The 13,194-nt window shown below is 38.6% G+C and overlaps 1 non-coding gene across 1 annotated transcript; it reads right to left on the bottom strand.

The window, feature by feature from the left end:
• Positions 1-3,449: 3,449 nt before the first annotated feature.
• LOC130984768 (small nucleolar RNA R71) lies at positions 3,450-3,557 on the bottom strand. The gene has a single exon (XR_009088679.1). It is a non-coding gene; the product is annotated as a small nucleolar RNA R71 (small nucleolar RNA).
• Positions 3,558-13,194: the final 9,637 nt, after the last annotated feature.

The following is a 13,194-nucleotide window of genomic DNA, read 5'->3' as shown; positions in this document are numbered from 1 at the left end:
TTCTCAACCGCTGGATTCCTCCATTTACAACTCTTTAATCTGTCTTCTCTGGGCTTGGATTTGGGCCAACAGGGCCCAGAAGTTGCTGGGGACGACTTCTGTGAATTTTGCAGATCGCATACGTCACGCGTCGGCGTGGGTCACGCGGTCGCGTCATTTGGAGTTTGTTTTTCCACGCGGTAGCGTCAGTCATGCGTCCGCGTCAGTTGTGTTTCGCACGTCACGCGTTCACATCGTCCATGCGCTCGCGTCGATGCTAATTTGTGCAAAGCACGTATTCGCGTCGTCCACGCGGACGCGTCGCTGCCAGTTTCTCCAATACTCCAATTTTGTGATTTCCTTCCATTTTTGTATGTTTCCTTTCCATCCTTTAAGTCATTCCTGCCCTATAAAACCTGAAAGTACTCAACATACAAATCACGGCATCGAATGGTAATAAAGGATAATTAAATTTTTGATTATTTTAAAGCATAGGAAACATGTTTTCTCATCTGTCATATCCTAAGGAAGGAATTGCAAAACCATGCAAATTCATATGAATAAGTAGGTGAAGAGTTGTTAAAATCATTCAATTTAAGTACAAGATTTATCATAAAATAATTGTTTTACCTTCATCACTTATGTATTTTCAACGGTGGAGTTTCTACACACCATAGATTAAGGTGTGGAGCTCTGCTATTCCTCGAGTATTAATGCAATTACTACTGTTTTCTATTCAATTCAAGCTTATTCTTGTTCTAAGATATTCACTTGCATTTCAACTTGATGAATGTGATGATCCATGACACTCATCATCATTCTCATCTATAAATGCGTGATTGACAACCACTTCCGTTCTACTTAAGATTGAGCATGTATCTCTTAGCCTCCATTCCGAAAGATCAGAGTCTTCGTGGTATAAGCTAGAATTATTGGTGGCCATTCCTGAGATCCGGAACATCTAAACCTTGTCTGTGGTATTCTGAGTAGGATCTGGGAAGGGATGACTGTGACGAGCTTCAAGCTCGCGAGTGTTGGGTGTAGTGACAGACACAAAAGAATCAATAGATTCTATTCCAACATGATCGAGAACCGACAGATGATTAGTTGTGCAGTGACAGCGCATTTGGACCATTTTCACTGAGAGGACGGGAGGTAGCCATTGACGCTGGTGAAACCCGAACATACTACTTGTCATAGAAAGGAGTATGAAGGATTGGATAAAGGCAGTAGGAAAGTAGAGATTCAACAGGAACAAAGCATCTCTATGCACTTATCTGAAATTCTCACCAATGAATTACATAAGTATCTCTATCTTTACTTTGTGTTTTATTTATCTTTTTAATTATCAAAACTCCATAACCATTTGAATCCGCCTGACTGAGATTTACAAGGTGACCATAGCTTGCTTCAAGCTGACAATCTCTGTGGGATCAACTCTTACTCATGTAAGGTATTACTTGGACGACCCAGTGCACTTGCTGGTTAGTTGTGCGAAGTTGTGAGAAAGAAGTGATATTACAATTGTGCGACCAAGTTGTTGGTGCCATTGTGTATCACAATTTCATGCACCAAGTTTTTGGCGCCGTTGCCGGGGATTGTTCGAGTTTGGACAACTGACGGTTCATCTTGTTGCTCAGATTAGGTAATTTTCTTCTTATTTCAACCTTTATTTTGTTTTCAAAAAGTTTTCAAAAATCTTTCAAAAAATTTTTTTTCTTTTTTGTTTTTCCACAATTAATTTTCGAAAAAAAATACAAAAAAATCATAAAATCATAAAAACCAAAAAATATTTGATGATTCTTGTTTGAATCCAGTGCCAAATTTTAAGTTTGGTGTTAATTGCATTATTTTAATTGTCTTGCAATTTTCGAAAAACATGCATAATATTCTTGATGATCTTCAAGTTGTTCTTGATGAATTTCCTTGTTTGATCTTCATGATTTCTTGATTTGCACTGCATGATGTTCTACATATGCATTCTTGCATTCATATGGCCCAAACATGAGAAAGTTCTAAGTTTGGTGTCCTCCATGTTTTCTTTCATTAAGAAAACTGAGTTCTTGATGTTCATCTTGATCTTCAAGATTGTTCTTGGTGTTCATCTTGACGTTCATAATGTTCTTGCATATATCTTGTGCTTTGATCCAAGAATTATATGTTTTGACTCATTTTGTTGTTTTTCAAAATTGAAAATATATCTTCTTGAATAAAGGATTTAGCAAAATGAAGATCCAAGAACATAAATCAGAGGAATTACAGAGAAAAAGCTGAGCGTTCAAAACGCCCAGTGAAGAAGAAAAACTGGCGTTTAAACGCTAACCAGGGTACCTGGCTGGGCATTTACACACCCAAACCATGCAGCAATTGGGCGTTAAACACCCAAAACATGCAGCTCCTAGGCGTTTAGCGTCAGGATGACACAAGGAGAGGAATTTTGTTTTCAAATCAAATCTTTTTCAAATATTCATAATTTTCCTTTTCAAATCTTTTTCAAAATAAATTTCAATCATATCTTTTTAATCATATCTTTTTCAAATCATATCTTTTTCAAAAATTTGATTTCAAAAATCTTTTCTAAACTTCCTATCTTTTCAAAATTGATTTTCAAATCTTTTTCAGCTAACTAATTGAATTTTTTTGTTTGTTTTACTATTTCTTATCTTTTTCAAAATCACTTCCAATTTTTCAAAATTTCATTTAAAACTTAATTCTTTTTAAAAATTTAGTTTTCGAAAATTTTCCCCCCTCTCATTTTTTTTAAACACTAACATTCCTCTTCCATTGTCAATTCGAACTCCATCTCTTTTGTGTGTTCGAAATTTTACCTACCTCTTTCTTCTATTCTTATTTTCCTCTGACACCTCAAGGAATCTCTATAATGTGACATAGAGGGTTCCATATTTTCTTTGTTTTCTTCTCTTTCATATGAGCAGAAACAAAGATAAAGGCATACTTGTTGAAGCTAATCCTGAACCCGAAAGGACTCTGAAGGGGAAGCTAAGAGTAGCTAAAGCACAAAACTCTGAAGAGGACCCCACTAAAATTTTCGAAAAGGAGGCAGCCAAAGAAACAATTATGGCCGAACCAAACAACAATGCAAGGAAGATGCTTGGTGATTTTAATACACCAACTTCCAACTTCCATGGAAGAAGCATCTCAATCCCTGCCATAGGAGCAAACAATTTTGAGCTAAAGCCTCAATTAGTTTCTCTACTGCAACAGAGCTGCAAGTTTCATGGACTTCCATCAGAAGACCCTTATCAGTTCTTAACTGAGTTCTTGCAGATCTGTGATACTGTTAAGACCAATGGATTTGATCCTGAAGTCTACAAGCTTATGCTTTTCCCTTTGCTATAAGGGACAAAGCTAGAACATGGTTGGACTCATAACCTAGAGATAGCCTGGACTCTTGGGATAAGCTGGTCACGACTTTCTTAGCCAAGTTCTTTCCTCCTCAAAAGCTGAGTAAGCTTAGAGTGGATATTCAGACCTTCAGACAAAAAGATGGCGAATCCTTCTATGAAGCTTGGGAAAGATATAAGCAACTAACCAAAAAGTGTCCTTCTAACATGCTTTCAGAATGGACCACATTAGATATATTCTATAATGGTTTGTCTAAATTTTCCAAGATGTCACTGGACCACTCTGTAAGTGAATCTATTCACCTAAAGAAATTGCCTGCAGAAGCTTAGGAACATATTGAAATGGTTGCAAATAACCAGTTCATGTATACCTCTGAGAGGAATCCTGTGAGTAATGGGATGTCCCAAAAGAGAGGAGTTCTTGAAATTGATGCTCTGAATGACATACTGGCTCAGAATAAAATATTGACCCAACAAGTCAATAAGATTTCTCAGAGTCTGAATGGATTGCAAAATGCATCCAACAGTACTAAAGAAGCACTTCTGAAGAAGAAGCTTATGATCCTGAGAACCCTGCAATGGCAGAAGTAACTTACATGGGTGAAGCCTTTGGCAACACCTATAATCCTTCATGAAAAAATCATCCAAATTTTTCATGGAAGGATCAACAGAAGCAAGGCTTCAATAATAACAATGGTGGAAGAAATAGGTTTAGCAATAGCAAACCTTTCCCATCATCATCTCAGCAACAGACAGAGCATTCTGAGCAGAATTATTCTAGCTTAGCAAACATAGTCTTTGATCTATCTAAGGCCACTCTTAGTTTCATGACTGAAACAAGATCCTCCATTCGAAATTTGGAGGCACAAGTGGGCCAGCTGAGTAAAAGGGTTATTGAAACTCCTCCTAGCACTCTCCCAAGCAATACAGAAGAGAATCCCAAAGGAGAGTGCAAGGCCATTGATATAATCAACATGGCTGAAACCTTAGAGGAGGAGGAGGATGTGAATCCCAATGAGGAAGATCTCATGGGACGTCCAATGGTCAGTACGGAATTCCCTAATGAGGAACCAAAGGAATCTGAGGCTCATACAAAGACTATAGAGATTCCCTTGGACCTCCTTTTACCATTTATGAGCTCTGATGACTATTCATCTTTTGAAGAGGATGAAGACATTGTTGAAGGGCAAGTTGCCCAGTATTTAGGAGCAATCATGAAGCTGAATGCCAAATTATTTGGTACTGAGACTTGGGAAGGAGAACCTCCCTTGCTCACCAATGAAGTGAATACATTGGTTCAACAAACTTTACCTCAAAAGAGACAGGATCCTGGTAAATTCTCAATATCCTGTACCATAGGCACCATGACCTTGGAGAAAGCTCTGTATGACCTAGGGTCAGGGATAAACTTAATGCCACTCTCTGTAATAGAGAATCTGGGAATCCTTGAGGTACAGGCTGCAAAATTCTCATTTGAGATGGCAGATAAATCTATGAGAAAGCCTTATGGACTAGTAGAGGAAGTGCTAGTAAAGGTTGAAGGCCTTTACTTCCCTGCTGATTTCATAATCCTAGACACTAGGAGGGATGAGGATGAATCCATCATCCTTGGAAGACCCTTCCTAGCCACAGCAAGAGCTGTAATTGATGTTGACAGAGGAGAGCTGATCCTTCATGTGAATGAAGAACGCCTTGTAGTAAAGACTCAAGGTTCTCCATCTGTAACCATGGAGAGTAAGCATGAAGAGCTTCTCCCAATACAGAGTCAAACAGAGCCTCCATATTCAAACTCTAAGTTTGGTGTTGGGAAGCCACAGCCAAACTCTAAGTTTGGTGTTGAGAGATCTCAACCATACTCTGATCAACTGTGAGGCTCCATGAGAGCTCACCGTCAAGCTATTGACATTAAAGAAGCGCTTATTGGGAGGCAACCCAATTTTATTTTAATTTTATCTATGTTATTTTGTTTTCCTTTAGGTTGATGATGATGTAAAGTCACAAAGACAATTACAAAAATGAAGAATAAAAATCAAAAATAGCATTAAAAATAGCACACCCTGGAGGAAGGACTTACTGGCGTTTAAACGCGGGTAAGGGCAGCAAAATGGGCGTTAAAACGCCCAATCTGGCACCTTTCTAGGCATTTAAACGCCAGAATAGGGCACCAGACTGGCGTTTAGATGCTAGAACAGGGCAACAAACTGGCATTTAGACGCCAGAACAGGAAGTAAAGCTGGCGTTTAAACGCCAGAACAGGGCAGCAGACTGACGTTTAAACGCCAGAATCGCACTCTAAGGCGTTGTGAATGCCCAATTGGAGCAGGGATGAAGAATTCCTTGGCCCTTCAGGTTCTATGGACCCCACAAGATCCCCACCAACCTCAACTCACTCTCTCTCCTCTTTACGCCTTTCTACAACACTCTTCCCCAAATACCCTTTATCAATCACCTCCATATCTCTACAAACACCTTCTTCACCTCTTGGCCGAACCCTATACACCTTCTATCTCCTCCATTATCTTCTTTTTCTCCATCTTTCTTTCTTCTTTTGCTCAGGGATGAGCAAATGTTTTAAGTTTGGTATGGTAAAAGCATTGCTTTTTATTTTTCTATAACCATTTATGGCACCTAAGGTCGGAAAAATCTCTAGAAAAAGGAAAGGGAAGATAAAAGCTTCCACCTTCGAGTCATGGGAGATGGAGAGATTCATCTCAAGGGTCCATAGCTTAGTAGTAGAGCATTTGGCTACACATCAAAAGAGCCCAATCATGGACCTCAACAAGAGCATGAGGAATTCCCTCATCAAGAAATCCCTGAGATACCTCAGGGGATACATTTTCCTCCACACAACTATTGGGAGCAACTAAGGATGGAGCAACAAAGGCAAGGAAGAGACATTAAGGAGCTCAAGCACTCCATAGGATTTTCAAGAGGAAGACACCCCCCTCACTAAGGTGGGCTCATTCTTTAATCTCCTTGTCTATTTATTTTTCTGTTTTATGCTGTATGTTCTATCTATGTTTGTGTCTTCACTACATGATCATTAGTGTCTAGTGTCTATGCCTTAAAGCTATATGAATTCTTCGCCTCTCTTAAATGAAAATTGTGCTTAAATACAAAAGAACAAGAAATACTTGGATTTCAAATTTTATCTTGAAACTAGTTTAATTATTTTGATGTGGTGGCAATACTTTTTTTTCTCTGAATGAATGCTTGAATAGTGCATAGTTTTTATCTTGTTGTTTATGAATGTTAAAATTGTTGGCTCTTGAAAGAATGATGAGCAAAGAGAAATGTTATTGATAATCTGAAAAATCATGAAATTGGTTCTTAAAGCAAGAAAAAGCAGTGAAAAAAAAATGGCAAAAAAAAGAGGAAAAGAGAAAAGAAAAGAAAAAGCAAGCAGAAAAAGCCAATAGCCCTTAAAACCAAAAGGCAAGGGTAAAGAGGATCCAAGGCTTTGAGCATTAATGGATAGGAGGGCCTAAGGAAATAAAATCCAAGCCCAAGCGGCTAAATCAAGCTGTCCCTAACCATGTGCTTGTGTTATGAAGGTCCAAGTGACAAGATTGAGATTGAGTGGTTAAAGTCGTGATCTAAAGCAAAAGAGTGTGCTTAAGAACTCTGGACACCTCTAACTAGGAACTTTAGCAAAGCTGAGTCACAATCTGAAAAGGTTCACCCAGTTATGTGTCTGTGGCATTTATGTATCCGGTGGTAATACTAGAAAACAAAGTGCTTAGGGTGACGGCCAAGACTCATAAAGTAGCTGTGTTCAAGAATCAACATACTTAACTAGGAGAATCAATAACACTATCTAAAATTCTGAGTTCCTATAGATGCCAATCATTCTGAACTTCAAAGGAAAAAGTGAGATGCCAAAACTGTTCAGAAGCAAAAAGCTACAAGCTTGCTCATCTAATTGGGACAAAGTTTCATTGATATTCTGGGATTCATTGTATATTCTCTTCTTTTTATCCTATTTTGTTTTCAGTTGCTTGGGGACAAGCAACAATTTAAGTTTGGTGTTGATGTGTGGAAAGCGATGCAACACGAAACTCACCGGCAAGTGTACCGGGTCGCATCAAGTAATAATAACTCACATGAGTGAGGTCGATCCCACGGGGATTGAAGGATTGAGCAATTTTAGTTTAGTGGTTGATTTAGTCAAGCAAATCAATTATTGGTTGAGTGATTTGTAGCAGACAGAAGGTAAATTGCAAGAAATGTAAAGGGAGAGGGATGAATTGCAGAAATTAAAGAGAACTAAAAGTAAAGGTGCTGAATCTTAAAGAACAAGAAATTAAATGACTGAAACTTAAAGTTCAAGAAATGTAAATTGTGGTAAGTTAGAGAGCAAGAAATATAAATTGCTTGAATGATAAAGGGATTGAGGGACTGGGATTGCAGAATTTAAACAAGCAGATGTAAATTGCATTAAACAGAAGAGTAGAAGATGAATTGAATTGAAATAGATCTCAAAAAGTAAGGATAGAATGCTTTAAAACATAAAACAGAAAATGACTTGTGCTTAATTGCAGCAAATTAAAAGATGGTTGAAGATCTCAGGAGTGGAAGAGACTAGAAAGCAAGTCTAGATCTCAAGTCCTTCCTTGATCCAAAGTCACAAAGCAATTAAAGAGAAATTGAAGATTGAAACAGTAAAAGAAATTGAATTCAACTCAATTCTGCAGTAGGAGAATCAAAGAGATCTTAAATGGAGATTGAGACAGAAGTTCCTCAATTCTACACACTTAAAACTCAAACAAAACCCAGTAAAGAAAACAAAAAGATCAGAAGAAGAAGTGAATTCTCTCTTCCAATTCTCAAGCCAATTGCAGAAAACAGAAAATGAAAAGTGAAAACCAAAAGTTCAAAAGCAGAAAATGAAAAGTGAGCTCTCAAGTTGACAAAAGATGAAAATTAAAAATGAAAGTAAGCTCCCTTCTAATCCTAACTAACACCTATTTATACACTTTCTATTTTAGATCTAAGAATTTTGAGTGGGCTTGAAAGATGGGTGAAGAATTGAATTAAATTGGATTTTTAAGTGAATTTCAGCCCATGTTGCTCCCAGGAGGCTGCTCTGCTCTTGTGGAGAGCAGAGCAGTGAAGCTTTGTGTGGGGATCCAAGTTGCGCGCCAAGGCTTGGAGAAGCAACAGGGGACTGCCCTGCTCTTGTGGAGAGCGGAGCAGTGTGCGTCTTGCGCGCGCCTTGCCTCCCTGCCCGTGCTGTGATGCGCGCGCCTTGCTTCTGGCCGTGTAATGATGCGCACCCAACCTCCCTTGTGTGCGCCAAGGATGCCCGTGTCATGCACCAAGGAGTAGCGCTCTGCTCTCCTTGTGAGCAGCGCAAAGCTTTCCTTGTTCTTGGGTGAGGTCCCAAGTTCGAAACCTTGGGGAAGCATGCGCTGGGCTTTTTCTTTTTGGAACCTGATTCACGCATAAGGCTTAGCTTCCTAGAGACCCTTCGTTCAAGACTTGGTGGAGGAAGTTGCTGCATTTTTTCCTTGGTTTCCTTGGCACCAAAGTAGCGCCTAGGCCTTTACTTCCTTGGAGGTCTTGTGTTCGAACCTTGGAGGTTGAAAACAAGCCAATTTGGGCTTGTTTTCCTTGTATTTGAGCGCTGCCCACTTCCCCTTAGGTGCTTGGTTCGAATCCTTGGGGTGGCATTTCGCAAACATTTCCTTGGATTTATTTGAGAGTGAAGCCCGATAATGCTCTCAAGGAGAGCAGAGCAATGTTTAGCTCTTCCTTGTTTCTGGGCTTAAGTTTGTGCTCCGCTCTCAAGGGAGGGCAGAGCATTGAAGCTTTGCATGCTTGGTTCATTGTTGTGCTCCCTTGGAGAGCATTGTGCTCTTGGAGAGAGCAGTGTGCTTCCTCCTTCCATGCGCCATGCTTCCTCATTTTCTTTGCCACACTTTCTTCTTCATTGAGTCACGCTTCTTAAGCCACACTTTCTTATTTTCTTCTTTTCTTCGCCTACAAATAATCAAAACAACCAATCGAAGTATCACCAAATTCACAAGATTCATAATTCATTCAAATATCAATTAAATTTAGCTTGAACCTCATGATTTAGCATCAATTAAAGGGTGGTTGATTGATTCAAATAAACCATGTAATTCCACTCTAAATTAATTACTTATAATGCAAGAAAGTGCATAAAAACTAGTGAAACAAGTGAAATTGGCTTGAAAAATAGGCATATGATGACTTGTCATCGCAACACCAAACTTAAATCTTGCTTGTCCCCAAGCAAGCATCAAACATAAGAGGGAATGAAATGAAAAAGAGAAGCATGCCTATCCTTATTAAGCATATAATTGAACTTGGTTCATGGAGTTTTTATGCAGACAATGATAACTCAGTTATTGTTTGCTGTTACATAAGAGGTGTTTCCCTTAAAGGCTTACTAAACTTGCTGCTTCAAGGCTTCAGTTGTGCTTGTTCCCTTGCTAACTTTTCTTTCTTTGTTTTGCTTAAAGAGCTTATTACTTATTGAAGGCTTGGTAGCAAATGTTGCAGCAGCCTTTGGCTTTATTTTTGCCCAACATTTCTTCACCACAGACACATGGCTCACCTTTTTCCTCCAATACTAGGATCATTGATGCCCAGCATCTCTTTGGATAACTAAATGCTTTGTAACTAGGTTGCTCTTTATTGTGGGCTTTCAGTTGGCAATCCCAAATCAGTTGATCTAAGTGGCCAAGTTTTGAAATACTCCTTAGAACCCTAGCACAAAAACACCACAGGCATGTGTCCTAGGGTCCAAGCTATTGGTGCCTAGCCTTATTCTTTGTTTTTTTTTTCTTTTTCTTTGCCACTTTTGGCTTTTTCTTCTTCCTTTTCTTTCTATTTTATTTTGTTCTCAAGGGATCTTGACTTATACGAGCCTTTGTGACAGCAAGCTAATTCACACTTTAATGAAAATGACATTATGCAGCATTTATTTCATGAGTTATGCATTTAATCAAACACATACCACCACTAACTTCCATTCTAACCTATGCAACATTGGATATTTACTTTCTAATTCAAACATTTCTCTTTTATTCATGCATATGGGAAACAAAACAAAATTTAAAGCTAAGTGATGGATAACAGGTATCATGTGGATAAGCATTCTAGACAAACAATTCCACTTGCAACCAAATAAACACTTCAGCAAGACATACAAGAGTTCCCAAATTAAAATGCTTCTTCAGCAACAAAGATTAAGTATAGATACAACCTTTTGGGTTGCAGCTTTTTATTCTTCCTCTTGTTGTATCCCTTTTTGAGTCATAATGCAATTTGTCTTCAAATGTTGGCTAATTTCCTGCATAATTCTCAAAAGTTGCTTGCTTCTCAAGCCCTTAAATGAATGGTTAGTATGCATAAATTGAGTGTGTCTCTTGGATTTATTTTGGTGTGGGAACACCAAACTTAATTCCTTGTCATTACCTCTGATACAACAAGTTAACCAATTATAGATTCTCTTAGCCTTGCCAAAGGTTATGTAACTATGAGTTAGAAAACAGCTAAATGGTTAAATGATTTGTCTGATTGCTTGGAGCTAGCATTAGGCAGAAAGTGAGAACGTGTTTTTAGATCAAATTTTGGTGGAACACCAAACTTAGAATGCTTCATTCTCTCTTAATTTGTTTTGGTGTGGAACACCAAACTTAGCTCCTTGCAATACATACCAATCATACAACCTTTTTATTGAACCTCCTTTTCCTTGTCCCATTGTCCTCCTAAGTAAGGCTTTGCTCTGTGTCCATCTGCTGTGAAATGACTCTTTGTTGCTTCATCCAGCAATTCAAGGCTTCCATAAGGAAAAACCTTTGTTACCAGATATGGACCAGTCCACTTAGATTTAAGCTTGCCAGGGAAAATCTTGAGCCGTGAGTTGTACAGGAGTACTTGTTGTCCTGGTTTGAATTCTTTCTTCAAGATCTTCCTGTCATGCCACTTCTTGGCTTTTTCTTTGTATATCTTAGTGTTTTCATAGGCTTCTAGCCTAAACTCATCCAACTCATTTAGTTGTAACAACCTTTTCTCCCCTGCTGCTTGAGAATCAAGATTGAGGAATTTAGTTGCCTAGAAGGCTTTGTGTTCAAGCTCTACAGGGAGGTGACAAGATTTGCCATACAATAGCTGAAAGGGGGACTTTCCAATGGGAGTTTTGAAAGCTGTCCTGTATGTCCAGAGTGCATCTTCTAGGTTCTTAGCCCAATCTTTTCTTGTACTTCCTACTATCTTCTCCAAGATTTTCTTCAATTCCCTATTTGCTAATTCAGCCTGGCCATTAGTCTGGGGGTGATATGGTATGGCTACTTTATGAATGACTCCATATTTATGGAGAAGTTTCTCCATCTGTTTGTTACAAAAATGACCACCATCATCACTAACAAGACCCTTGGGAACTCCATATCTAGTGAAAATATGCTTCTTAAGGAATTGAAGGACAATTTGTGCATCACAGGTGGTTGTGGCTATGGCTTCCACCCACTTTGAGACATACTCTACTGCTACCAAGATATATCTGAAAGAATAGGAAGGGGGAAAGGGTCCCATGAAATCAATACCCCATAGATCAAATAATTCTACTTCCAGAATGAAATTCTGAGGCACCTCATTCCTTCTTGTCAATCCTCCTGCTTTCTGGCATTCACTACATTTGTGAACAAATTCTTTGGCATCTTTGAAGATAGGTGGCCAATAGAAGCCACTCTGCAGTATCTTTGCAGCTGTTCTTTCTGGCCAAAGTGTCCACCATATGCTGAGCCATGGCAATGCCACAATATATCCCTTATTTCACTCTCAGGGACACTCCTCCTAATTACTCCATCAGAGCATCTCTTGAATAGGAAAGGTTCATCCCAAAAAGAACTTTCTTGCTTCATTGACTAGCTTTTTCACTTGTTGCTTAGAGAATTCTTGAGGTATCTTCCTCTCTACTTTGTAGTTTGCTATGTTAGCAAACCAAGGTGCTTGTTGGATCTGCAAAAGATGTTCATCTGGAAAGCTTTCATTCACAGGCTGGGAGGCTTCTTGAATTGTTTCTTGTGGTAACCTTGATAAATGATCAGCAACTTGGTTTTTAGTGCCCTTTTTGTCCTTTATTTCAATATCAAACTCTTGTAGGAGTAATATCCATCTGATAAGTCTTGGTTTAGCATCCTGTTTTGACATCAAATACTTAAGGGCAGTATGGTCAGTATAAACCACAATTTTGGATCCTATCAAGTATGATCTAAACTTATCAAATGCATAAACTATAGCCAACAGCTCCTTTTCTATTGTGGTGTAATTTTTTTTACCCTCTGATGTGTGGAAAACGATCCAACACAAAACTCACCGGCAAGTGTACCGGGTCGCATCAAGTAATAATAACTCACATGAGTGAGGTCGATCCCACAGGGATTGAAGGATTGAGCAATTTTAGTTTAGTGGGTGATTTAGTCAAGCGAATCAAGTTTTGATTGAGTGATTTGTGTTTAACAGGAAGTAAATGACAGTAAATGTAAAGGGGGAAGGGAAAAGTGCAGTAAATTGAAGAACAGAATTGTAAATTTGCAGAATCTTAAAGAGCAAGAAAGTAAATGACTGAAACTTAAAGTGCAAGAAACTTAAAGTACAGTAACTTAAATGGCAAGAAAGATAAATGGCTTGAATATAAAAGGGAATTGAGGAATGGGATTGCAAGATCTAAGTAAATTGCAGCAATTGATTGAGCGGAATTTAAATCAGAAGCAAATAGCATTCAAACAGAAAGAAAATAAAATGCAGCAAAGGTTCACAGAAGAACCAAGAGTGAATTATGATCTCAGGATCCCAAGGGCTTAGGTAGCAGAGCCTAAAA

Source organism: Arachis stenosperma, chromosome 5, assembly GCF_014773155.1.
Source record: "Arachis stenosperma cultivar V10309 chromosome 5, arast.V10309.gnm1.PFL2, whole genome shotgun sequence".
Classification (NCBI taxonomy): Eukaryota; Viridiplantae; Streptophyta; class Magnoliopsida; order Fabales; family Fabaceae; genus Arachis; species Arachis stenosperma.
Note: the sequence above shows the minus strand (reverse complement) of the source record. Positions and strands in the feature narration are given on the sequence as shown.